This window comes from Prorops nasuta, unplaced genomic scaffold (assembly GCF_024137725.1).
Source record: "Prorops nasuta isolate Cenicafe-Biocafe unplaced genomic scaffold, Cenicafe_Pnas_1.2 PNAS00022, whole genome shotgun sequence".
Classification (NCBI taxonomy): domain Eukaryota; kingdom Metazoa; phylum Arthropoda; class Insecta; order Hymenoptera; family Bethylidae; genus Prorops; species Prorops nasuta.
This window is the reverse complement of record NW_027116819.1, coordinates 1,928,512-1,954,580: the sequence shown is the minus strand read 5'-3', so window position 1 is coordinate 1,954,580 and position 26,069 is coordinate 1,928,512. Positions and strand designations below refer to the sequence as shown.

The window sequence follows — 26,069 nt, the reverse complement described above, 5'->3', positions numbered from 1 at the left end:
TTTTAGTATAACTATGATAAGTTAGATTTATTAATTATGTCTTCAAATGAAAATAATATTAAATATACTAATTATATAATGCTTATTGTAACAATGAGTTATGTATGTTTATTCTATGTACATAACAATTCTCTGGATCTGGTGGCTCCTCGGGAGTGTGTGGAGATGGATAGTCCTGGTCCTGCCGGAATTGTGCTCTACGGGAGTTCAGACCCTGTATGGCTCTCTTCGGGTGGGATCTTTTCTGGATTCGGATGATCAGAGACCCTTCCCCCACTCTCCCTGCCCTGGTCCGCTCATTGCTGACATTACTTCTCTTCTTTGACCGATACGGGGCCTTGGGGAACTTCTGGTGGAAACTGTCGGCTGTTCCTCTGTCTCATAGGGAGGGTCTCTGGTCTTCTCGGAGATACGTAGAGATTGGGTGGGACTCTGGAGCTGGGCATTTACGGTCGATTCCTTACGGGCACGAGACTTTTCTCTTCTATGGAGTCTGAGATGTCTTGGCCGAACTGTTTTTCTTCGATCACGGCTGGGTCAATATGGGATGGCTCATGGTTCCGCTGCTACTGGCCGATGGGCTCAGGGTAAGGGTACACGGGGTGAGATTCGGACCTTGAGCGGATCGGGGGTCTTACTGGGATCAGTAGTAATAGCTTAGTAGTAATTCCACGCTTTCTCTCATATACAATCATCGCTAAACCAGCCCATCTCGCGAGTATACTCAAAAGACCACTCTTGAAGTGGTCAGTAACTAGCCTAATATCATTCATACCCATTCTCATTCATCAACTCCATCAAAGGAGGAGGTCGCCTCTCATTCTTCTCCTTATATTTACCCTTTAAAATAATAATAATCATTTGCGCTCTTCCCCCAGATTCCTATATGGGGAGGGATCGTCTTTCTCTTAAATCTACTCCTGTCATACGCACTTACTATCATTTGACCTCCACATGGTCCTCTTACTGGCTGGGCTGTTCGTGCTTATCGGCAGACATGGTCTGGCTTGTCTGGGTGTGGTTTAGAGTGAAAAACGAGTTGAGCAGTCGCTCTCTCTTTTGGGGGTGTGGTTTGTCGAGTGTATTTGGATTACCCCTGCCCCCAAGTTCTTCTAAGGTGAAGGATCATCTCCTTCTTAATCATTTCATTTATCATTTATCCTGGAGGGTACACTTGCTATATTCGGCCTCCTTCCGGTGCCCTTGCTGGCTAGACCATACGTATCCTGCCTACAGGAGAGGTCTGGCCTGCCTGGGTGTGGTCTGGAGTATGGAATGAACTGAGCAGCCACTCTCTCTCTTGGGAGGGTGGCTGTTCAAATGCATTTGCGCTACCCCTGCCCCCAAATTCTTCTAAGGTGAAGGATCACCTCCTTCTTAGTTACTTCATTTATCATTTATCCTGCAGGGCACACTTGCTATATTTGGCCTCCTTTCGGTGCCCTTGCTGGCTAGACCATACGTATCCTGCCTACAGGAGAGGTCTGGCCTGTCTGGGTGTGGTCTGGAGTGTGGAATGAACTGAGCAGCCACTCTCTCTCTTGGGAGGGTGGCTGTTCGAGTGCATTTGTGCTGCCCCTCCCCCCAAATTCCTCTTAGGTGAAGGATCACCTCCTTCTTCTCCCCTCTCTTGGTTCTACTTCATTTATCATCTATCCTGGAGGGCACCCTTGCTATGTTCTGCTCCTTTCAGTGCCCTTGCTGGCTGGACTATACGTATCCTGTTTGCGGGAGGGGTCTGGTTTGTCTGGGTGTTAGGACGTTAGGGTGTTCCCTCCTCTCTCTTAGTTTTACTTCATTTATCATCTATCTTAGAGGGCACACTTGTTATATTCGGCCTCCTTTCGGTGCCCTTACTGGCTAGACTATACGTATCCTGCTGACAGGGTCTGGCTTGTTCGGGTGCGGATTGGGGTGTGGAATGAACTGAACAGTCTCTCTCTCTCTTGGGAGGGTGACTGTCTAAAACGCATTTGTGCTATCCCTGCCCCCAAAATTCTACTAAAAATCTACAAAAATTCTACTAAGATGAAGGATCACCTCCTTCCTTTCCTTTGGAACTTTACTCCCTCTCTTATGAAATAGTACACTTATTATTCTACTGATCTTCGGCTGGACTGTTCGTCGGCGGGAGCGGACTGACCTATATGGGTGTGGACCAAGGTGAGGAGCGGGTTGAGCGGCTGCTCTCTCTCTTGCCTTCTTGTTCTTCTTCTAAAGGTGGAAAATCGGAGACCGCCTCTCCTTTTATCTCCCTTGTTTCCCCCACCCCCCTCTTTATGAGAGGGGGGGGGGGGAGAGAATATGGAATATGGAAGGAATTTTAATAATAATTAATAATAATAATAATAAATTTTTCCTAATAAATTTTGTTCATGGTTGGCGCACTTGCTGTGTTCGGCCTCCCTTTTGGTGCCCTTATTGGCTGGTTTATATGTATCCTGTTGACAGGAGTGGACTGGCTTGTCTGGGTGCGGAGTGGGGTGGGGGATGGACTGAGCAATCGTTCCCTCTCTCTCTCCCCTGGGGGAGGGTGGCTGTTTCGATGAATTTGCGCTTTCTTTTTTCCTACCTTTAAATTCTACTAGAGTGTGAGGTTGCCTCTTTCTTCTCCTTCCAAAATTTTATTAAACTTTATTTTTGCCTATCCTGGAAAGCACACTTGCTATATTTGACCTCCATTTGGTGCCCTTTCTGGCTAGACTATACGTATCTTGTTAACAAGAGTGGACTGGCTTGTCTGGGTGCCGGCTGGAGTGGAAAATGAACTGAACATTTGCTCTCTTCATGATTGATTCGCTCACTTAGGAGAGTGATTGTCCAAATGCATTTATGCTCTTCCCCCAATCTCTCGGTTGGAGCGTCTAGTGTAACTCGAGGGGGGACTGCTGTATTATTTTGATAGCTATCGCGACACTAACACGCTTTAATCGAGAGTACTATTCACCCCATCCTCCGCCCTCCATTAACATTGTTTCAGGTCTATATCTCTACACTCTCTCTCTCTTCGGATTGGGTAAAACTGATCCAAAAGCGACTTAAATGTCGTCCCATAGTCCACTGGTAGCTGAAGTAATACTAACTGTAAATCCGGCCCAGTGTTGACTCATGGATGGGTTTTGGTGGTTAGGTGCGGAATAACCATAAATCCTATCCAATGCGCAGGTGGAATTAAGGTTAGGGTGTAGACGTCCTAAATTTCGAGAGGTTAGGGGGATGTAGTCTTAATTTTCGCGCGGTTAGGGTGATAAGGCCTTAATTCTCCACATGCATTCCTTAGGTCGGTAGCAAGTCCCACACTACCTGAGCAAAGGATACCTCGTTATAAGGACCATCGTTTGCGCAGGTGAACATGAGTTTTCCCAGCCATGTCAATCCAAAAAAAAAAAAAAAAAGGGCAATAGCAGCAACAACAGCAGCAGCGGCAATAACAGCAGCAGCAACAACAGCAGCAGCAGCAACAACAGCAGCAACAGCAGCAACAGCAAATGGTGTCGGCGCGTCACCGTAAGTATTAATTGTTTTATTTATATAGTATACATATTGGCATTTCAATTACTATACTTATATAACAATTTCTCTGTAATGTAGCTGTTGTAATTTGAAATAATTCCTATTTATTATTTTACAGATAAAAAATCTGGAGGTGGGAATGCGCACCAACATTGGGCACAATTGCGGGGACGAGGACGGGGTGGAAGAGGAGGAGGGTATGGAGGAAGAGGAGGAGGAGGATGGGGTGGTGGAGGGAGAGGGTGGGGTGGAAGAGGAGGGTTTGGCCCTGTAATAAAAAATTATTATTTAAGTTAATAAATAAATGTGTATCATATTTATTATTTCTATCTCCTTCCAATTTATTAAATAATTAACATTAAAGGTACCACGTATAGGTTACAAGTCATTTTGCAAATTAAACATAAATAAAATAATTATCGGTGCGTTTAGTATTAATAATATTACAGACTAGAGCTTTAAGCAAAATGTCCATATTACTTAATTAAATTAATCCTTAATAAGACTCTATCTTCAATTATAAGTTGTTAATAATAAAATTGAGACCAACATAATTAAAATCATTTCTATAGAACTAAAATAATAGTTCAAGGTGAAAAAGGCATAGATTTACTGTTATGGAATATTCTTCATGTTTGCTTTTTCCGATTTATACATATTCTCGTTATCCTTAACTAATGTATCAATTATAGCCTAGCTATCAAGAAAATGTTTTGCTCGAAATTGTTGCCTAAACGAAGGTATGATGGAAAACGATAGAATTATCTCTATGTAAGCTATATTATAAGAAAATATAAATAAGATATCAAAGAAAGCTTCATTAACATTGCTATTTTATTTACGAGACAACATAAAATTGTGTAACGCATGTGGTTAAATGTCCGCTGGCTATGCTTATCACCGCAGACTCGAGTCCTGAATTTTTTTTCACTTTTATATAAAATGATTATATTGAAATAATGATTTCTGATAAAAATTGCTAATATAATCATTATTAATAATGGAATGAAGAATTAAATTGTAATTGCATGATATAGGATGTAGGTATTAATGTTACACATTATTATTACATGTAAAAAGCCTACTTCTATTGATTATTTAACGATACAAGCAAAGAAACATATTTTTCCATTGTTATTTTTTTTCTGAAAATAGACGTTTATTATATTTCATGCTTCATAATGCTGAATAGCGTTTGCATTAACATCTTCGAAAATAATGTTGAAATTGATTTTCGGAGATTCGAATATTTTTAATTTGCATAATTTCTATTCGGCCTCATATATATATATTATGCAATTATAACTCTGCATACGATTTCAGCTTTAAAACTATTTTGAAGAAAGAAATACGATAAGTATCATTTCACGAGAACCTCCGTTTACATTGTCCGTTTATACAAGAAATGTCGAAAAGTTGTGTAGCACAGGTGGCTAAGTATCTGCTCGCAACGCAGATTGTCGCGGGTTCGAGTCTTATTGGATATTTTTTTTTTTTAATTTTGTTTAAGATTTGTATACATTCTAAGATGGCTTTTTAAAATAAATTATTAATTTAATGATTATTATTAATGGAGAAATAAATAAACACTTTAATTGCTTATAAAAAGGTGTGGGAATTAAAATTGTACATTATTATATTCCAATGTATTAATATATTGTTTTTATTTATTATTTAATAATACAATAAAACAATTTTAACATTTCTTATCATCATACGAAACTTTTTTACAGTAATTGAACCGGAATCTACGAAAGGAAAAGTTGAGATTGCCACCGAAAAGGATTCTAGCTCGTCGGCTGAACGAAGTTCAGTTCGAGTCAGTTCGGGTTCGAGACAGAGAAATCCGGGAAAATTATTCCGCTCTCTTTCGCACCCCAGACAACCGACGCTCATCGAACTTGAGCGGCGCAAGCCGAGACACCTATGCATCCCTGCAATGGTGTGAGTTACTAGGGAGTAGGAACATGAGTGGGGTTGACTCACGGATGCAGGCATCCCTGGATGTGTTGGTGAGTCCGCGGAGGGATGGTGGGGAGTCCGTCCGTCCGCAGATCGGCATCACTGCTCCAATAAGGCAATAGAAGCCGTATTATCGCAAGGCGAGGTAGGCAAAGACCTCCCCGTTGCTTACGCCAGCAGAACGCTAAACAAGGCCGAAGTAAGTTACAGCACCACGGAAAAAGAATTAGCAGCTATAGTTTGGGCTGTACAAAATTTTCGACCTTACATATATGGTACTAGATTTACCATCATTACCGATCATCAACCCCTCACTTGGCTTTTCAATGTAGAAAACCCAGGCTCCAGATTAATGCGTTGGAGATTAAAGTTAGCCGAGTACGATTACGAGATTAGATACAAACCAGGTACTCAGAATACAAACGCAGATGCGCTAAGTCGTATACACATGATCACACGCTCAAAAGCACGGCAAGCCGCCCCAAGGCCAACCGATTCAAACGAAGATGCAACGTCAGCTAACTCCGACGCCGAGGAAGAAACAGCTGATGAGAAATCATCGACCTATACTCCCACAATGATAAATCAAATCCTTTACGAGTATCACGATACTCCTTTCGGAGGACACGAAGGCGTAAACAGAACCCTGCAAAGAATTAAAATTAAACACGTCTGGCCAAAAATGAAAAAGGACATTGAAGAATACATAAAAAAATGTGACAAGTGCCAACGCAATAAAACAGGCAACGTGAGACGTGCACCAATGCAGATAACAGACACGCCAGTAGAGCCCTTCGAAAAGGTCGCCCTAGATATAATAGGACCATACCCTGCGACCCAACAAGGAAACAAGTATGCCTTAACCTTCCAAGACCTCTTTACAAGATACAGCATAGCCTTACCAATTCAAGACCAGTCAGCCTCTACTGTGGCACGACTATTCGTTGAAAGGATCATTTTTTCTTACGGGCTGCCCCAAAAGGTTTTAACTGACTAGGGTACTAACTTTCTGAATAACCTCTTTAAGGACGTCTGTAAGCTATTAAAAATTGACCAAATACAGACCACGGCATACCACCCACAGTTGAATGGTGCGCTGGAAAGGTCGCACCGAACATTGGCGTCGTACTTAAAAAACTTTGTCAACGAAGACTTAGACAATTGGGACGAATGGTTACCCTATGCCATGTTCACCTATAACACTACACCACACACAGCTACAGGCCGAACGCCTTTCTCATTGCTATTTGGACGCGAGGTTGAATTACCGACCACGCTCAAATATCCGCCGCAACCTACATATACATTTGAAGATTATTATAACGAGCTTCGCGAAAGAATTTGCTCAACAGGTAACATCATGAAAGACCAATTAATATTGGAAAAGGAAAAATCGAAGATTTATTACGATCACAATACACAAGAATCAAAATATGAAGCAGAAGACCAAGTATTGTTAAAGAGAGAAATGATTCCCGCTGGAAGACCGAAGAAATTAGAACACCTATACGACGGTCCCTATACCATTACTGCAAAACTAAGCGAATTAAATTACGAATTAGCAGTGGGTAAAAAGAAAATCGTAACCCACGTCAATAGGCTAAAACCTTATCACGCATAGTTACCGACTCGACCACCCACTCATACCATCCTCTCTCATATAAAACTCCTTTTCCAATCACCCTAATTTATTTCCTACTACAATTTTACCTCATAATTACCATTAAAATTTAATAATCACTATATACTACTACTACTAGAACTACCTAACTATAATGATAATTATTATGAAAAATCAACTTTGAAATATTTTTATTATAATTAACCAGTTAATCTTAATTCCTCTCAAAAAAAAAAAAAATATAATTTTTATAGTATTTTTATAATTTTCCCCTTCTTTCATATTACTATTATAAATGTTTCCACTCTCCTTCCTTTTTACTTTACCTAATTTTAAACCTAACTAACGAGGAAAGGTACTATAACTAGACATAAAAATAAATATATATAAAAGTAACTTAGAATTTATTCAAAAAAATCTCCTCTCCTTTCTTTCCCTTGTTACATAATAATCTTACAAAACTATATATAAATATATATATTTTTTTTAAATCAAATTATGATAGCGCAGGACTTGCTCCTCCGTCCATACAGTCCTGTCGAACAACCCAGCGACTTGGCTATTAGGATAGCCCCAGCCACGGAAGGCCTCCACGCCCGTGTACTGAAGCCACCGGATTCCGTACAGGTCGAACATAACCCGGAAGTCGTCCTCGTACCCCTCGTCACTCCATTCCAACTCTATTTGTTTCCGGTCGCTCCACCGACACATACGGCGAAACGCCACTGCTTCCTCATTTTTGATCACAACTAAACAAAAAAAAAGAAGAGAAGTCATAAATGTACATAGAAAAAAAAAACACACTTACCGCCCTCGATTTGGACGAATAAACGCCTTCCTTGATCATCGAACAGCTCCCGGTCGTACATATCCCGCCTCTTATACACCACAAGAACCATTTAAAAAAAAAAAAAAAAAAACAATTTTTAAAATATTCCACAAATTGGTAATACGAAATGAAACTCTCCGTGAGGAAAAACGCGATTATATAGACCATTCCCCACTTCGCTCAAATTCACGCAAAAACGCTGACCTAACGTCTATGAACGAGTCGCACCTTCGCGACCAGCTATCAAAACCATTCCCCATAGAAATAAAATTTAATCAAAGTATATATATTAAACCCCAAGATTAACCAAAACTTATAATTTATTATAGGTGCATGCTGACCCTTATGGTCATAACGATCCACAGAAGCTCCCAGCAAGTCCAGAATAATCCCGTCATAGGTCAACCGGGACTATCCTATGAGAAATTCGGCACTGTCAATTTTTATAAAGAAAAGTGGAAATTAGTAATAACAACCGATATAGTAGAATACCGCCAAAGACTCGCGCAACTAAACAAATTCCTACATAACCACACCCTCTGTTACAATTACGAAGGAAAAAATATCTGTAACAACTCCGTCTTCGATATCGTCTACAAATTAGAGACAGCCGAAAGAAACCTAGACGAAATAAACGAAATAACGTTACATCAAGAGAGAAACAGACGAGGGCTAGCAAACGGAGTAGGGTCAATCGGAAAAATTTTGTTCGGAGTAATAGACAGTAACGATGAAGAGGAAATAAACAAACATTTGCAAAGCATAGATCAAACAGTAGAAACAAACAAATTAGCGCTCCTAAATCAAATACAAATTGTCGACCAAAGTATAGAAATTTATAATAGCACGATACAAAAAATTGATGCGAACGAAAAAATGCTGATAAAAGCAGCACGTGACCTAGCTACTCAAGCGGACGAACGAGAAGCTCTATATAACATAAATCTTACATCCGAAGAATTAATGATAGACACGGAACACTTACTAAATTTCGTAATACAGGCGAGCCAAGGAATAATAAATCCGAAAATTATTCCTTATACAAAAATTCTTAAATATCTCAAGGATGCGATCCCTCACATCCCTCCTGGCACGCAATTCCCTTTTCCACTAGAAACACTAAACATACATTTAATTTCAAAACTAATGAAACCCACAATTTATTCCAAAACCAATAAACTAATTGTAGTATTTCATATACCCCTAATAACGCTCAAAGGATTCGATCTTTTGCAAATATATCCAATCCCAATCCCTATTCAGAATTCTACAACATTACACTCCATAATAGATTTAAGACAGGAATACATAGCAATAGACAGCATTGCTGAGCATTATACATAGTATACCGAAAACGAACTACAAAAATGTTATACGATAAAAGATCATTATTTCTGTCCAACGGATAAACCATCCAACAAAATAAAAGTAGTTAATCCATGCGAAATTGCATTATATCTAAAATACGTAGATATAAATACGTGCGAGCATAAACTTATACATTTAGTGCAACCGATGCTAATTCCCATGAAAAACCAAGCCTCGTGGATATACTCCACACCGCGATTAGAAATTGTAGAAGTAATCTGCAAACAAAAACCTACATATAATATAGAATTAACGGGCTCCGGAGTAATTAATTTATACAAAAATTGAATCCTAACAGCTACTGATTTTGTTTTGGAACCCGTACAAACCTCCAAGCCCAACAAACATAAAAACTATATCCCGCACTATAATTTCTCTTTGAGAGCCATAGATCCTGAAAACTACGTAGCAGCAATCAACACAACCAAAATTCCCAGGCTGCATAACATCCTGAACAAGGTCAACGACCTCAACACGCTCAGCGTCCAGCTAAAACAGCTGAAAAAGGACGTAGGAAACGAAGACCTAGGACAACACCACGTCTATCAACATATGGCCATCTCATATTCTACTACAACGTTAATCATCATAGGATTAACCATCTACATAATCTGGCAATTTCTTCACAGAAAACCAAAACCTAAGCCAAGACTCAGGCCAATACAGTCATTGCCATCCAATGCCATCGTAATGGACGACGCTGCCGCCCCAGCAACGGACGACGCTACCCCAACACACATGATTATCGTCACACCTGAGCAAGCGGCAAATTTTCAATACGCCCCCGATTATTAACCACCCACCCTCTTCTTCCAGGGGGGGAGTGGTGTTATGTACACAGAATAAACGTACATAACTCTTACTACAATAAGCACTATATAATTAATATTATTAATATTAGTATCATTTAAAAACATAAATAATAAATCTAAATCTATTATAAATATATTAAAATATCAATAGCCTCATTGTAAAGGAGAAATACTCCTAAAAGCGACAAATTCCTAAGTGTAACATGAACTGCTAGATGTAGCTCGTTCACTCTGTCGCCAAGGCTAAGTCCCAACACGTGGCAAATGCACTTCGACGGCAGTCGAACGTTCTAGAACAATGACGCATTTTACCATCGGGACCCACAAATGTTACCTTATAAGGTAATGTTTGACGCTGCACTTTGAGGGTAAGTGCCCCAAACGTGCAGCCCCAAAAGTCAGTTCGAGTCTACAGCTAAGAGGAACCAGTCGAATCTTTTAGGACCTTTAGTCCTCCTACCTTTTAGACTTTTCTAGGCAATCCTTTGCCTCTTAAGTACATTATTAACTAGCTCATAGCTCTGGGATAACGAATTGTATAAGAAGAGACATTGTAATAATCCTTAATAAATCTTTATTATACAAAAATTTCTTAAGTTTGTCGTGAATCTGCGAACGAACCACAACAATATATATATATAGTGTTGCAAGGATTATCGATGTAACTTTAACATCTAGGTTTCAGAAATATTTGTTTCTTATATTCATTAGAATTGAGCATGGATTTTAAATAAATTTGTCCATGTAATGTTTACACAAAAAATAAATCGATTATGCACAGATCATCCTTAATTGTAGTCTTAAAATATGTATATTAAACACTCATTTTCTTGCACCTTATATAGATGAATTATGTTCCATGAGTTTACTTATTTTTTATAAATAGCAATAATTAAAAAACAAAACAATATTTTCTTATTTCCCTTTTTAGGTTTTTATTGTAATAATATAACTATATGGTCACTTTTCTTTATTAGAGCCCAAAAATGGAACAAATTGCATTATCTATCAGTACTTAAATTTCTAAATCATTTTATTAAATTTCATGTTTAAATTAAGTCCCAATATGTTTCATGATGAAAGAAAGATTTTTATATTTCATTTTTATGTTGCATAATCACTTGCAGTAGTAATTTGTAGAGGAGACAACCAAATTTACCAAGTATGCTTTGTGTTGTTAACATATATCCAATCTTTAGAATTATTTGGGCCTTCATAAAAGAGCTGTAAATTATAAGAAAAAATTATATTAGGAATAAAATTTAAATATAAAGCAATGTGAAATAATAATGTAATGTTATATTTCAATTTATTAATTAATTTATAAGACTTTTTGCATTGATATAATTGTATCATTTAACTTACCATTTGAATTGCTTTGTTGACTCTGTCTGTAATTGTTTCTCCAAAGTAGAGTAGCATAGATCATTGGCAAGTACTGTACTGCTGATTGTTGGCTAATAGCAATAAGCCCATTGTACAATGACTGACAGAAATGGCGTCCCTTGATGCGTTTATGAACCGCGTTTTAGGATCCTTTACTGTATACTCTATACTACTAGGTGGTGTGACGCTACTGTCTATCTCGAGGGATAGCGTAGAAGGGGAGGGAGGAGTGATCCCTCACCGATCGCTTTCGCGTCCCAATAGGCGACTTCCTACTAGACCCGGGCGCCTTCGATGTAATTATTTTATAATTCCCAAATATTTATTGATACAGAGGGGGTTCTAACCCTAGTACGCGAATATAGGAAAAGGGGTGCTAATACACTAATTCCTCTCAACTTTGGTTAAACTCTCTTTATTATAAAGTCCGTGTTCACTACAATATCCGGTTCTCCTTACACGGTATCAGTATGTTACGCGAGGTCCTAAATGTGGACGCGGCCTAAGTCGTGCGAACGCGGCTGAAGCCCCGATGACGTAGCAGCTAGCCCCGCGCTCGAGCCACTAGTTGGCGTTCGCGGCGGTCCCCACCGAGCAGTGCGGTTAGATCGTGCCGGATTTCTCTCCCTACCACGCGACCGTAGTCTCACTAGCACACGGTCAGTCGGTAGCATCGGTGAGACATCCCTACTCATGCACTACTCCCTAGTCACGTACATCATTGCAGCGATACGTGCGTGTCTCGGCTGCCTTCGCTGGGTCTCGGTCGGATTCGGCACAACTGCAGAGTGAGAGAGAGCAGTATAGTTTTCTCGGCCCTGTCACTCTCTCCCTATCTTGACTGTCTCTTAGCCAAGGAAGCGTGGCAAAATCCTTTTCAGCCAGCACGGCAAGTGTAGTCCAGTCAAATCAATAAAAATAATTACCAAAAAATCGTAAATTTTGTTTTGTTTTTTTTTAAATGGTAAATCTTTAGGAGCGAAAATTTGCAAAATTCAATTCCTAAGGGGTTTGCTAACGGGGGGGGGGGGGTGAAAAGGGGGTAACCAAAAATATTTCGACTCCTGTACTTCGTAAAATAACAATTTTTTTTATTTAACTTAGAAAAATATTCTCTACAACTATTATTGGACAATATTTTTTGTAGCGAAATCGGTTAAAAAGTTATTCAGGAAAAAGAAATACAAATTTTGCAATGTTAACTTATTTAATTTAATATTTTGAATCCGGCTATTTTAATCGAAAATAAGTTTAAATATTTTTTGTAGGGTATTTAATTAGCTAGAATCCAAATTAGTTAAAAAATGATTTTTGTCAAATAGAACCTTCGGTAGGGTGCATCGCGCGAAGTTTATTATTTTAATGACTTATTTTGCTCAGCGAATAAAGTACACATCTTTACTTGCTATTTTTTATGTTCAAACATTGAGCTCCTCGTATTTTTAATATATTTACGAAAAATGCTTTAAATAATAAACTCGTTTCCACACCACCCTGGAGGTAGAGGTGAAGGCGCATTTTTTTTAACGTGGTATCCCCAGAAGGTATATTCCACAGCATTGCTTATTTAGCCAAATTTAATACCATTACAACTTAATTTGTCAAAGGGATTAGTGTCAAGACACGCATTTGAAAACATTGGTGGCCTGGCCTAGTTTTACCGAAATTGCTGAACAGTATTTTTCTGGGAAAGTATGTTGGCTTAGCAATAACCATACTTCCTCCTTTAATACTGGCCTATTTGGAAATTATGTGGAAATAGGAGGTAAGTGGGTAATATAACGTTCCTCCCTACACGATGGGAAGAGGGGGAGAAGGCATTACTAGAACCCTTTTCATTTGGGTGGTAGCGAATTGTGTAGGTGGAATGGTTGGTTTTGGGGGTGTTGTAGGTGCAATGTCTGTTGATAAGTCCCTGATGTTGTCCGTGGGCGATGTTCGTGTAACCGTTTGCATAAGTGCTTCGTTGTTTCTCTTGCGTAAATGATGACATATTGCAAAGACGGCTGCTTCTATGAAGACAATGATGAGAGTTGATGCTGATGTGATAATGTGATGCTGGATGGTTTGATAGAAGTATTGGTCGTCTTCACTGAGCTCCTTGTCCAAATTATTGAGATGGACGCTTAATTGATTGATGTCGCTGACCCTTGTAAGGATATTTTCTAGCCGGGGTACGTTGCTAGAAGACTGTTGTATTCTTTCCGCTAGAGCTTCCAATGAAAAGTTAAATCTCGGCAGAAAATTTGTTATGCTCGGCGATTTAACGGTTTGTACGGTCTCTAGAATAAAATCAGTAGCAGTAATAATGCAATTATTCCGTATCGTTAGCGTTCCGGAGCCTGTTATTTCTAGCGTATATTTATCTTTATTTTTACAAGTTACAGTGAGTTCTTCCATACGTGGTACTGTATAGAGCCAGGAGACTCTTTAGTGAGATTAACATAGGTTGTACAAGGTGAATAAGTTTATGTTCGCATGTTTCGGAGGCCTTGTTTTTTAGGTATAGAGTTATTTCGCATGGGTTTTCGCTTTTCATTTTGTTTGACGGCTTGTATGTGGGACAGAAATATTGGTCACCTACATGACTGCATTTTTTTAGGTCATCTGCACTGTATTCGGTGTACCGTTCTGCCGTAATGTCTATTGCCAAGAATTCATTTCTGATGTCGATAATAGAGTATAATGACGTTGAGTTTGATACTGGTATGGGTATAGGATATACTTGTAGTAGATCGAATTCTTGTGGAGTAATCAGTGGGATGCATAGAACGATTATTAATTTGTTCGTTTTTGAGAATATAGTTGGTTTTAATAACTTCGACAGTAAATGTATATTTGTATTGGTCAACAATATTGGGAATTGTGTGCCTGCAGGAATGTATGGTTGCGCTTCCCTCAGATACCGCATAATTTGAGAATGTGGTATGATCTTTGGATTGATTATACCGTGGTTAGCTTGTGTGACGAAATCTAGTAGAGAGTCAGTTTCAATCAAAAGTTCTTCTACAATTATACTGAGGTTGTATAGTACTTCTAAATTAGTTTCCTTTTCCATCAAGTCCTTTTCCAATTGTAGTAGTCTTTCTTCGTTCTCGTTTACTTTAGTTAAGGTATCGTTTAGGATTTCTAAATTTCTGCTGACTATTTGTATCTGCTTTTTCATTGCCATTTCGGTTTTATGCATTTTTCGATCTATTAGTTTTAAATGATTATTAATTTCTTCTTCGTCTTGACTATCCATAGTTCCGAAGAGAATTTTACCTGTAGATCCTACCCCACTTATTAAACCGTGTTGGATTCTTGTCGAAAATGATGTCATTTCTGTCACTTCGCGGAGTTCCCTTTCGATAGTGTCGAGTTTAAATGTTATATGGTCCACCGCAGTGACGCAAGTTCTTACATTATTATCCATACGATAGAGGCGTTGATCATAGAGGAATTTCATAACCCGTGTATGCCTTTCGTGGTATACGGCCATATCAGTATGCAGGACTAGTTTCCACTGTTGTCGATAGAAATTTAGTAATCCAAATTTTTCATAATACAACCCTGGTTGTCCTTTAATTGGTCTAATCTCTACCTGCCCGTAGATCTTGCAAATTCCGATAGCCATTACGGTCATAACATACCTATAATTAAAATGATAAGGTTATTCCCTATTCTATTTGTTTAGAGAAATAATTTTTCTTATTCCAGTTTTTATTCAACGTTTACTCTTGTAGCGTAAAAGTAAAGTAACATTCAATATTCTAATGTTTAGTGTGACTTTTTCGTGGACGTTAAGTCAGCAGTTTTGTAACATTTTTCGGAAAGGTGGGGGTCTTCCTATATATTGACTTGCCTTGAGACGTACTGTTATTTGTAACGATTTATTCATCGAAATTAAAAGTGACACTATTAATAACGCATAGAAAGTAATGGAGGGTGAAACAACCAGAAAGCAGCAAGTTGCTAAGGCGAGGCCCCATGACAGAGGCCTAAGGGACCACCGAGGAAGGAAATTATTCGCCATCGTGGCGGGTGGTAAGTAAATATATATATATCCGTATTCGATATATGTGCGATTAAATTTCTTAATCATGTAACATTTTAATTTAATATTCTTTTCCTTGTGTTTAGTTGTAGTGCAGGATGGCGCTGCTATAAAAGATAGGCAGCTTTTCCACGACGGAGTCTGATTGGATCAAGCCTGGGAAGAGGAAATGGTGCAATCGGACGACGACTTTCGGTGGGACTTCGATTACTTCGGGATCTTATGGATGCAGTCCACTTCTCCTTACCGTGGATGGGGGAGGACTAACCGCCAAGTGGAGGATCCAAGGCAATATGAACTGCCCCATATGTCCAAGAAGGACGTACTTATGTTCCATAATTTATTGTAATGTTAAGAAACTGCTTTTATATACCATTTTTATAATGGGGCGGCGCGAATGGCAAAGATACAAGGTGGCAAAGTTAAAATTCAGACACAGCACATTGAAATCTTTAAAATTTTCTATTGTTAAAGTTCCCGGAAAACTTTCCAGGTAACCTCTTCTTTTTGAATTAAACGACTGTTCTAATATATGATGTAAAAATATTTTTATAGCTTGTACTATTTATAATAAATGTATTTATATACATGAAAATATAAATAAATCCAAAATAATTCAAACTTATGATCCATACTTTTATTATGAATCATACAAGCTATAAAAATATTTTTACATTAGATATACTGTTTCTTCGTAGTTTAAAAAGAATGAAAAAAAATGTTCTTTGACGCAAAGGAGTTTACATTTTATTGGTTACCCCTTTCTTACAGACCCTTCCCTATCCCTCCCCCGAAGCTCAACCCCTCTAAATTTAATTACTGCAAATTTTTACTTTTTATGGTTTACCAGTTTAAAAAAATATATAATGAAGATTTAAGTATTTCTTTAATTATTTCGTAAATTTCATTTCAATATGACTGGATTATTACCATTTGTGGCTTTTCTGGGTGAAGGTGCCAAATTTGCTCTAAGGTAGATCAATTTCTCTTACAACATATATGCAATAGGTATGTTTGTCCCCCTCTAGCCACTGGGGAATTCGGGTAAGATCGCGTCTGGACCGAATAGATTGGGTCCTATTGCATGGAATTTCCACGGTCTCTCGGTAACACTTGATTCACAAAAATTATTCTAATACCGAATTACTCATAACTTTACTCACCAGCTCTTCATCTTCTTGGCTGGCTGCAATTCTTCTGTTCCCAATCGAAGAATCTCCTGAAGGCAATTAAGATCGTTGTCGAAATTAGAGGTGTGCGTCGTTATTCCGTGACTTCTGAGAGGAAAGGTTGACAAATTGATTAGGTCCGTTCGTGAAGTTTGACGATTCCCACTGATGCCACTAGCTTAATATTGTGTTTGAAAATTCTCTCAATAAATATCGTCCAGGAGGTGAAGGGTGGTGAGACGAATGCGTCAATCGTGTTTGGTACACTTGCTTGATTAGTGAAGGGGTTACCCCTTGAGGTGACTTAGGTTGAAGGATCCAAAGTCATACAGTGGAGTCAGACTTGTAAGTTTGATGATACTGATTTATTAGTTAAGAGAAGATGACTGCTCTTGATGAGAATCGTAGCACAACTGACTTTTTTGTTGGCCAGGCCCGTATTTAATATATGAAATGCAGCATCATACCTTACTCTATTAGGAAAGGTCTTCATGTAATACTCTTTCCTAATTTATTTTTAATTTAGATATTTTCATAAAGACTGTTGATACAGTATGTATGGCAACACATGCATTTGTAAACATAGGTGGCCTTGCCTGACTCTGAAGAAATCCTAAGATCGTATTGTTCCTTTAGTGTGTTGGCTTAGCAAAAAGATAACTTTCTGATGCAATAATGGCTTACTTAGAAAGAATTTAATAAGTTAAATAGATATTATCAATATAAGGTCTATTGTGGATGAAAGTAGGTTGTGTTTTGGTCATATAACACCTTCACAAGAAAATAACAATGTTTTTACTTTTCTTGACTTGTATCAAGCTGTATAAAAGTTTATGCAGACTTTTGGCATAAATATATTTTGATACAGAAAGAGAATGATAGGCAGCATTAAAAATAAAATTTCTTAAAATATTTTTTCCATTAGAATTCCATTTATTTGAAAATTTCTTCTTTCAACATTTCATAAATATTTATACATTACATTAATTTAGTACTTAATAAAATTCAATTGTTTTACAACTCATGAATAACAAACATAAGAAATAATATTTAAGATTTTCAAAAATATGACATTAATGTCAGTTGAATAATACTCCCATGAGATTTTGATTTCTTATTTATCATAATTAATATCAAATTCATTCTCATCATTACCACTATCCTCAGGATCATGAAGAGAACGTAAATTTAAATTGCTTTCTCTTTCTTTGGATGTTGGTAAATATAAAGTATTACTACTCATTAAGTTTAGATGATCCTTTGTGACAGTCATTGTAAAAGAGGATTCTTCTTTTGTCATCAGTGCGTATTTAATAACGCAGATAGAATTTAACGTATCATGCCCAAGTGTATTTCGTTTCTTCGTTTTACAATCTGGTATAATAGAAAAACATCTTTCAGCCTCTGCGTTTGAGTGAGACAGAGATCTGACCAGATTCAATAATGACCTTAATTTAGGATATCGGAATGTGGATTTGTCTGTTGTCGCAGAACATATAGCTTTCCACATATCATCAAAAGATAGTTTGGACCAGTAATTTCTTATATCTGAACTTTCCTTTGAATATAAACACATCCACTCTTGCTTAATACCTTCGTCATCAAATATACCGAAACGGTGACAAATGGGAATTAGCTGCAAAGAACTTGTTTCTCGGTCCTCATCAAATAATGCTGTTTCCCTATTTAAAATATTCAAATTTTTAAAAAAAGGATCCATAATTGGAAAACGATCACGAATTTCTTCTGTCGCTGTTATCAAAAAAGATAAACATTTTTCCCTTATTAATTTCACTTCATCTGCATTCCATTTATTTTCTATTAATTTTTGATCTAAATATTCTGCACAATCAGAACCGATATCTATTTCGTCAATAGGCAACTGATTTTCCTTTTTGGAAAAGTCAATATTATTTAAGTAAGGTAAAAATATTTGTAGCTTTAGTAATGCCGGCTTTATAAATTTTGTAGCCATAAATATTAAACATTTCAAAGATGCTTGATATAATCTTTGAGTTTTTGTTTCTTTTGCTTGAAAAAAGGCGTTAAATGAATTCAATTTATTAAGGATGTGTTCCAAAAACATTAAATAGGCCCTTGTCTTGCTATCTTCCATTATGTTGAGTAGTTCCTCTGCTTGAAGTACTTTTTCTGAAGTTTGTTCTAATAGAAATTTCAGTAAGATATCCCATTCTTCTAGGATACGTTTGATACATTCATAACGCGATAGCCATCGGGTCTCGGCATATTTTAATATATTCTTTGTTTCGCCCGTAAAAGATTTTTGGAAATCTTTGAAAATTGCAGTCCGTTTAGGGCTTCCTCTTATAAAAGCTACCAATTTCTTTATAAAGTTTCCACATTCTAATGGTAAAGCTTTACATGCATTAGAGGCTACTAGAGCAGATGAGTGGCAAATGCATGGTATAGTAATCAACCGCGGAGACCACTTAGGAAGTTACGTTTGAAATGATTCATTTTTTCCAGTCATTACTGATGCATTATCACATCCCAGGCCAATTATATTTGATAATGGTATTTGTTTTTTTATTAGTTCGTTGTAAAATGCGGTAAAAATTTTCTGTGCGGAACAATCGCTTGCATTCAAATTTATTAATTGTAATAAATCAGTCTTTACGGACAAAGATTCACTATCCACATATCGAGTAAGAAGAGTCATTTTTTTTTGTTAGTAATGTCTGACATTTCATCAACCAAAACTGAAAATTTATTATGTCTCAGAGTTTCGGAGATTCGTTCTGTTTCGTAAGGACATATAACGTTATTAATAATCTTCGTAAGTTTCATTCTGCCTAGAAACATAGACTGTAGAATCTCCGGTTCTTTGCCTATATCTTGAAACATGCTGAGCAAATGTGCGCTATATATAAACGGAATATTGTGTTCCACAAAAAATGTCGATAATTTAATTTCAGCGACTCTAACTCTTTCATTGAAAGAGAACTGTCCATTAAAAGAAGAACGGGGATTTACGTTCTCATAAATCACTTCTGTGGCATTCAATTTTTCCATATTTTTTATATGACTTTTGGTTTTACTATGGTCCTTGATATTCGATTTACCACATTTGTTAGTAACATTGCAGGCAATGCAGTGATACTTTTCGGTATCTGTGGGTACATTCCGCAACCAAGCCCTCCAAGAAGGAAACTCATCATACCATTGATGTTGAAAAGTTTTCGGTCTAGTTGAGCTCATTGTTATAATAACCTATAAATAGTACAAAAGTGGTAGCGGCTCTTATTTTTTCAAAATAACAAAATAGAAAAATTAACTTACTTATTGCTATATAATATGATCAGCGGTGTCTTTTTAAAAGTTGATACCAGCACTGCCACCACAAAACAATTATATCAGTGATTACTCCCAACAATATTAAAAAACTTATTTTCTTGAATTTCACAATTTTTAGCAATACACGATTTTAATTAACACAGAAACGTCCAAATAGTAACATCAAGACTATTACGTTTGTATATTCAATAAGCCACAAAAATTATATATATTTTGTACACTTGGAAATCAGCTTGCACTACTATCCAATGAGGCTGTTGATTGACTGTACCCGCTTAAGGAATTACAGGAATATAACAGAAAAGTATTACATGTACGTATTTATACCATTTTTTTGTTTCCATTCGTAATCACGGCATATACTAAGATCATAATAATTTTTGTTGCTCGTACGCCTTTTCTAAAAGATGTAATTGTACGTGGCAGATTGTAGAAATCGCGAGCACAATATTTTTAAATCTGGGGGAGCATCAACTAACACATTATACAAACTTCCTACATAGCAAAGTCCCAAACATCACGATTACTTAAGACATATAATATCTATGTTTTAGCCCATAATGTTTTATATTGTGATGAGATTACATTGAAACAAAATATTAACACTATGGTCTATTATGTCATTATGATGAGGAGCTCAGATCGCGATATTTACATACAATTAATGACATACTATATTTTATATTTGACGTCATACTGTATAATATTATGAGCTCCTGTCATGATAATAGAATGAAAATCGGAGAATTGCTGACGACAAATCGTGAGTGAATTATGACTAAATTGAATGTTATTGTAGTAATACATTTAATATTTTGCAGTAAGGAGCGTTCAAAAAGCAAGCTATTTATCGGTATTAGCGCTAAGGCACGTATATTTATTAAAAACTTAAGAACCCATTACATAAATTCTATTCATTTTTACGTAACGGTGAATGGTTATACTGCTTTGAATAAAAATGTAGGAAACACGAATATTATTGTCCTCGGTACGTGCTTCTAATGGGAATATATATATAACAAAAAAGATTCTAATTTTAATAAAATCATGCTGTTGGATATCGAACTGATTAACGGGATCCCTCACGCGTTCTTTACCGACAGTACAAGTTAATAAACAATTCGTTTAATAAAAGTAAAATGCGAAGCAAATTGAAAAAACGGGCTTCTTTATGACAATGTGCCAGTCCTAACGAGTCAAACGATCTTGAAAACACTCAAATTAGTTGAAGAATAACGCTATACCAGTACCACTGTCCCGCGTTCTTGAAGTGGAAATAACCAAATGTAACCTCTCTTCAAGAACGCGGCACCATGGTACAGCGTTATTCTTCAACTAATTTGAGTGTTTTTAAGTTCGTTTGACTCGTTAGGACTGGCACATTGTCCAACAAACGCCCGATTGTTCAATTTGCTTCGCATTTGAATTTTATTAAACTAATTGTTTATTGACTTCTATTGTCCGTAAAGCACGCGTGAGGGATCCCGTTATATCTTTTGGTCAGTAGTGGAAGAAGTGCAGATATTCAAATTTTCAGTCGAAATGAAAAGAAGAATGGAAGCAATCAAGTACATTCGAAGTAAAATCAACCGCCAATACGGTCAAAGTGAGTATAATTCAAGTTGAGGTGTTTGAAGAGTTACATATATAATTTTATCAGATTTTTTTAAATCATTTTTTTAAATTATTTTTCTAATTTAATTTATATTAAAAACATTAAAAAATAAATGCTCTTAAAACTACTGCAATTCATGTAACCTATGTATTTATCAAATTAAAGGTAAGTTTAAATTTTTTAGTTTTTTTATTGTCTTCAGTTGTGATTATTGACTATATTGAAAGAAACTACAAGCGGTACATTCGTTGATGCAATCGTTAAGCCGAGGACGAATTGGTTCGGCGAATGATACAGGATATGTTCTTCTAGGAGGATTTCGACTGATGGGGTTTTCGATGGCTTCACTCTTGCGGCTGGGTCAACAAAAAATATCAATTGGAGAAGGGTGGTCCGGGTGTCAGCCGACCAGAACAGAAGAGGAAATCCTCAAAATACATAATTTAATATAGGATTTATATAAGGGGGGTGGGAGGTTAGTTAAGTTTAATGTAGAAAGTAAGACAAAAAATAAATTGTAAAGATATATGTGTGCAGAGAGAAAAAATGTGAACATGCTGGCTTTAAAAACAATGTTGCCTAGGCGAATAAATGAATGTGAACTGGGCTCGAGGCAGTTTATTGTGATATGTTCCTTCAGGTAGACTCATAGTAAATCAATTTTTCTAAATAATGGAATAGCTTTTATTTCATTTCGTTATAACATCCTTCATTAGTATAAGTAGGTGACAACTCTGACAACTAGCACTCGTAGCTGTTACAGCGATTTTGCCATTACTTTAAACCACAAATTAGCGAGCAAAAATTACTTTAAAAAAAAAATATTAACGGAGAAAGTATATTTTAGTCCTAAACGTTTCTTCTATTAACAATTAATTAGTATATTAAATTATTTCGAAATGTTCATTTCACTGGACTATCACTCTGTAGTCCCAATCAACTGCCATGATTGCGACGCTTACAAAGGAGACACGCGAAAGGTTGCTGACCGGCCGCGAATTAAAACCCAGCGTGTATTATGTATTCGATTTACTGTGTCACTAGACAACTGGACTCCGCATGCTGTGTCAGCATTTATAATCTGACCGACAAAGAGACTATAATAGATATGTAGGTTGGTATTCTCAAAATGCTAATTGGCACTGGTGGGCTTCAATAAGGAAAGAGAAATTATGCGTCATAGAGTAAATGAAAACACAATTATTAAAAACTAGATTGTTAAAGTAATAAATTTTATTCACTTTGAAATGTTTGAGATATATACTTTTATATTTTCTACATATTAACAAAAATTTTCAAATATATTTATTTAAAATAAAACTATTCATGCTCTCTTTTATTTCTAATGAAATAAATATATTCCTTATATAAACTCAAATAAAAGATTTGATAATATTAGAATGGGTGTATTATAGATTTCAAAGATGGAAGGTAAAGATAATAAGTTTTTTTTAAATATTAAAACATTAATTATTGATTACTTAAAACTTAAAACTAATATACATATATTATTTTTTTCAACATATTTTTTAAACATATATTTACATATTTCCCCTGCGTTGGAGGGAACTTACAATAAATTATGGAACATAAGTACGTCCTTCTCGGACATATGGGGCAGTTCATATTGCCTTGGATCCTCCACTTGGCGGTTAGTCCTCCCCCATCCACGGTAAGGAGAAGTGGACTGCATCCATAAGATCCCGAAGTAATCGAAATCCCACCGAAAGTCGTCGTCCGATTGCACCATTTCCTCTTCCCAGGCTTGATCCAATCAGACCCCGGCGTGGAAAAGCTGCCTATCTTTTATAGCAGCGCCATCCTGCACTACAACTAAACACAAGGAAAAGAATATTAAATTAAAATGTTACATGATTAAGAAATTTAATCGCACATATATCGAATACGGATATATATATATTTACTTACCACCCGCCACGATGGCGAATAATTTCCTTCCTCGGTGGTCCCTTAGGCCTCTGTCATGGGGCCTCGCCTTAGCAACTTGCTGCTTTCTGGTTGTTTTACCCTCCATTACTTTCCATGCGTTATTAATAGTGTCACTTTTAATTTCGATGAATAAATCGTTACAAATAACAGTACGTCTCAAGGCAAGTCAATATATAGGAAGACCCCCACCTTACCGAAAAATGTTACAAAACTGCTGACTTAACGTCCACGAAAAAGTCACACTACACATTAGAATATTGAATGTTACTTTACTTTTACGCTACAAGAGTAAACGTTGAATAAAAAATGGAATAAGAAAAATTATTTCTCTAAACAAATAGAATAGGGAATAACCTTATCATTTTAATTATAGGTATGTCATGACCGTAATGGCTATTGGAATTTGCAAGATCTACGGGCAGGTAGAGATTAGACCAATTAAAGGACAACCAGGGTTGTATTATGAAAAATTTGGACTACTAAATTTCTATCGACAACAGTGGAAACTAGTCCTGCATACTGATATGGCCGTATACCACGAAAGGCATACACGGGTTATGAAATTCCTCTATGATCAACGCCTCTATCGTATGGATAATAATGTAAGAACTTGCGTCACTGCGGTGGACCATATAACATTTAAACTCGACACTATCGAAAGGGAACTCCGCGAAGTGACAGAAATGACATCATTTTCGACAAGAATCCAACACGGTTTAATAAGTGGGGTAGGATCTACAGGTAAAATTCTCTTCGGAACTATGGATAATCAAGACGAAGAAGAAATTAATAATCATTTAAAACTAATAGATCGAAAAATGCACAAAACCGAAATGGCAATGAAAAAGCAGATACAAATAGTCAGCAGAAATTTAGAAATCCTAAACGATACCATAACTAAAGTAAACGAGAACGAAGAAAGACTACTACAATTGGAAAAGGACTTGATGGAAAAGGAAACTAATTTAGAAGTACTATACAACCTCAGTATAATTGTAGAAGAACTTTTGATTGAAACTGACTCTCTACTAGATTTCGTCACACAAGCTAACCACGGTATAATCAATCCAAAGATCATATCACATTCTCAAATTATGCGGTATCTGAGGGAAGCGCAACCATACATTCCTGCAGGCACACAATTCCCAATATCGTTGACCAATACAAATATACATTTACTGTCGAAGTTATTAAAACCAACTATATTCTCAAAAACGAACAAATTAATAATCGTTCTATGCATCCCACTGATTACTCCACAAGAATTCGATCTACTACAAGTATATCCTATACCCATTGTTATGTCCTGACTTGTATAGTAAACTCAGGAACAGTTTTTGTTGTGGGCTCCAGTGACCGCTACCTACCAGCTGGTAGTAGTTTTAGGAAATTCGATGAAGGATTCGTGTAGAAGGATGCAGCACACTCAAAGTAGACTTCGATAATTTTTAATGGTTTTTTATTTATTAACCGTAACAGGTATAATAGCCTTGCAAGGCTGTTTTCGTTGAAGGTACAATTAGAACTGTCTTAAAGACAAATCGAGTTAACCGACGCAGGGTCCTAGATCGTGATCCAGGGAGATGGCTAAGCCAATCAAAACATTTTTTAAAATGAGTTTATCCTATCTTTAGCCAATAGAAATAAAAGCATCTTAGAGTGAGTGGGAGGTAGAATTCTCTCACGGACTTAGAGTCGCACGATGCAAGATGCAAACGTCGGCAAAGATAAGGTCCCGGCGACGGTGCCTACAGATTCTGGCAGATGGGATCACATTCAATTATCCTATTTCTTTTAATAAAATAATTTTAGTTTTTCGGGATTAATTGGTTAGGGACGTAACACTTCCCTCCTTAGAGATAGATCGTCTTCGATCATTTGTTTAAGATGTTAATCCCATAAGCCACAATGTTGCAGTCCATAACTTAATTCTAGAATGATTACATGGTTTGATTATAATATATTGGTATGTCGACCTGTGTAGAGTGACTTAAAAGTTATTAAGCTTACATACAGTAGGCTAGAAGCGAAGGCTCGCTTTGATTTGCTTACATTTATACAAAATGTTTATGATGCGTTTAAATTTATAATCTAGGGTACAGGTCTTGAGAAATAGGTGGGTTAAGGTGAGGCATCTCTTGACGAGGAATCGGCTGAGGTAGGTCATGGGGGATAGGTTTAAAGGACTCATTGCGCTTTGGTTTAGTGGAGGGGGCGATAGGGATAGCGTACGTCCTATTTCCCTGTTCGTTTTCCACGGGGTTTTCTACGTCCGAATTAGGTTTTCTTGATTTAGTATGTATTACAAAATTAGCTAAGGTATTCCATATGGCGGCGAGTAACCAAACGCTCCATCCTACCACCGAATGGATAGCGTATCCATTTATTAGAGCATCTAATACGAATTTTATTGCTTTAATTATTACGAAGATTCCTAATAATGCGGCACTAATATTTCCGATTGAGTTTAGAAAATTAAAGAACTTGTCCCAT

At 36.8% G+C, this 26,069-nt stretch overlaps 1 protein-coding gene across 1 annotated transcript in view; it reads right to left on the bottom strand.

The window, feature by feature from the left end:
• nclb (no child left behind) overlaps positions 1–26,069 on the bottom strand; it is a 288,007-nt gene that overhangs the window by 31,291 nt on the left and 230,647 nt on the right. The window lies entirely within an intron of this gene.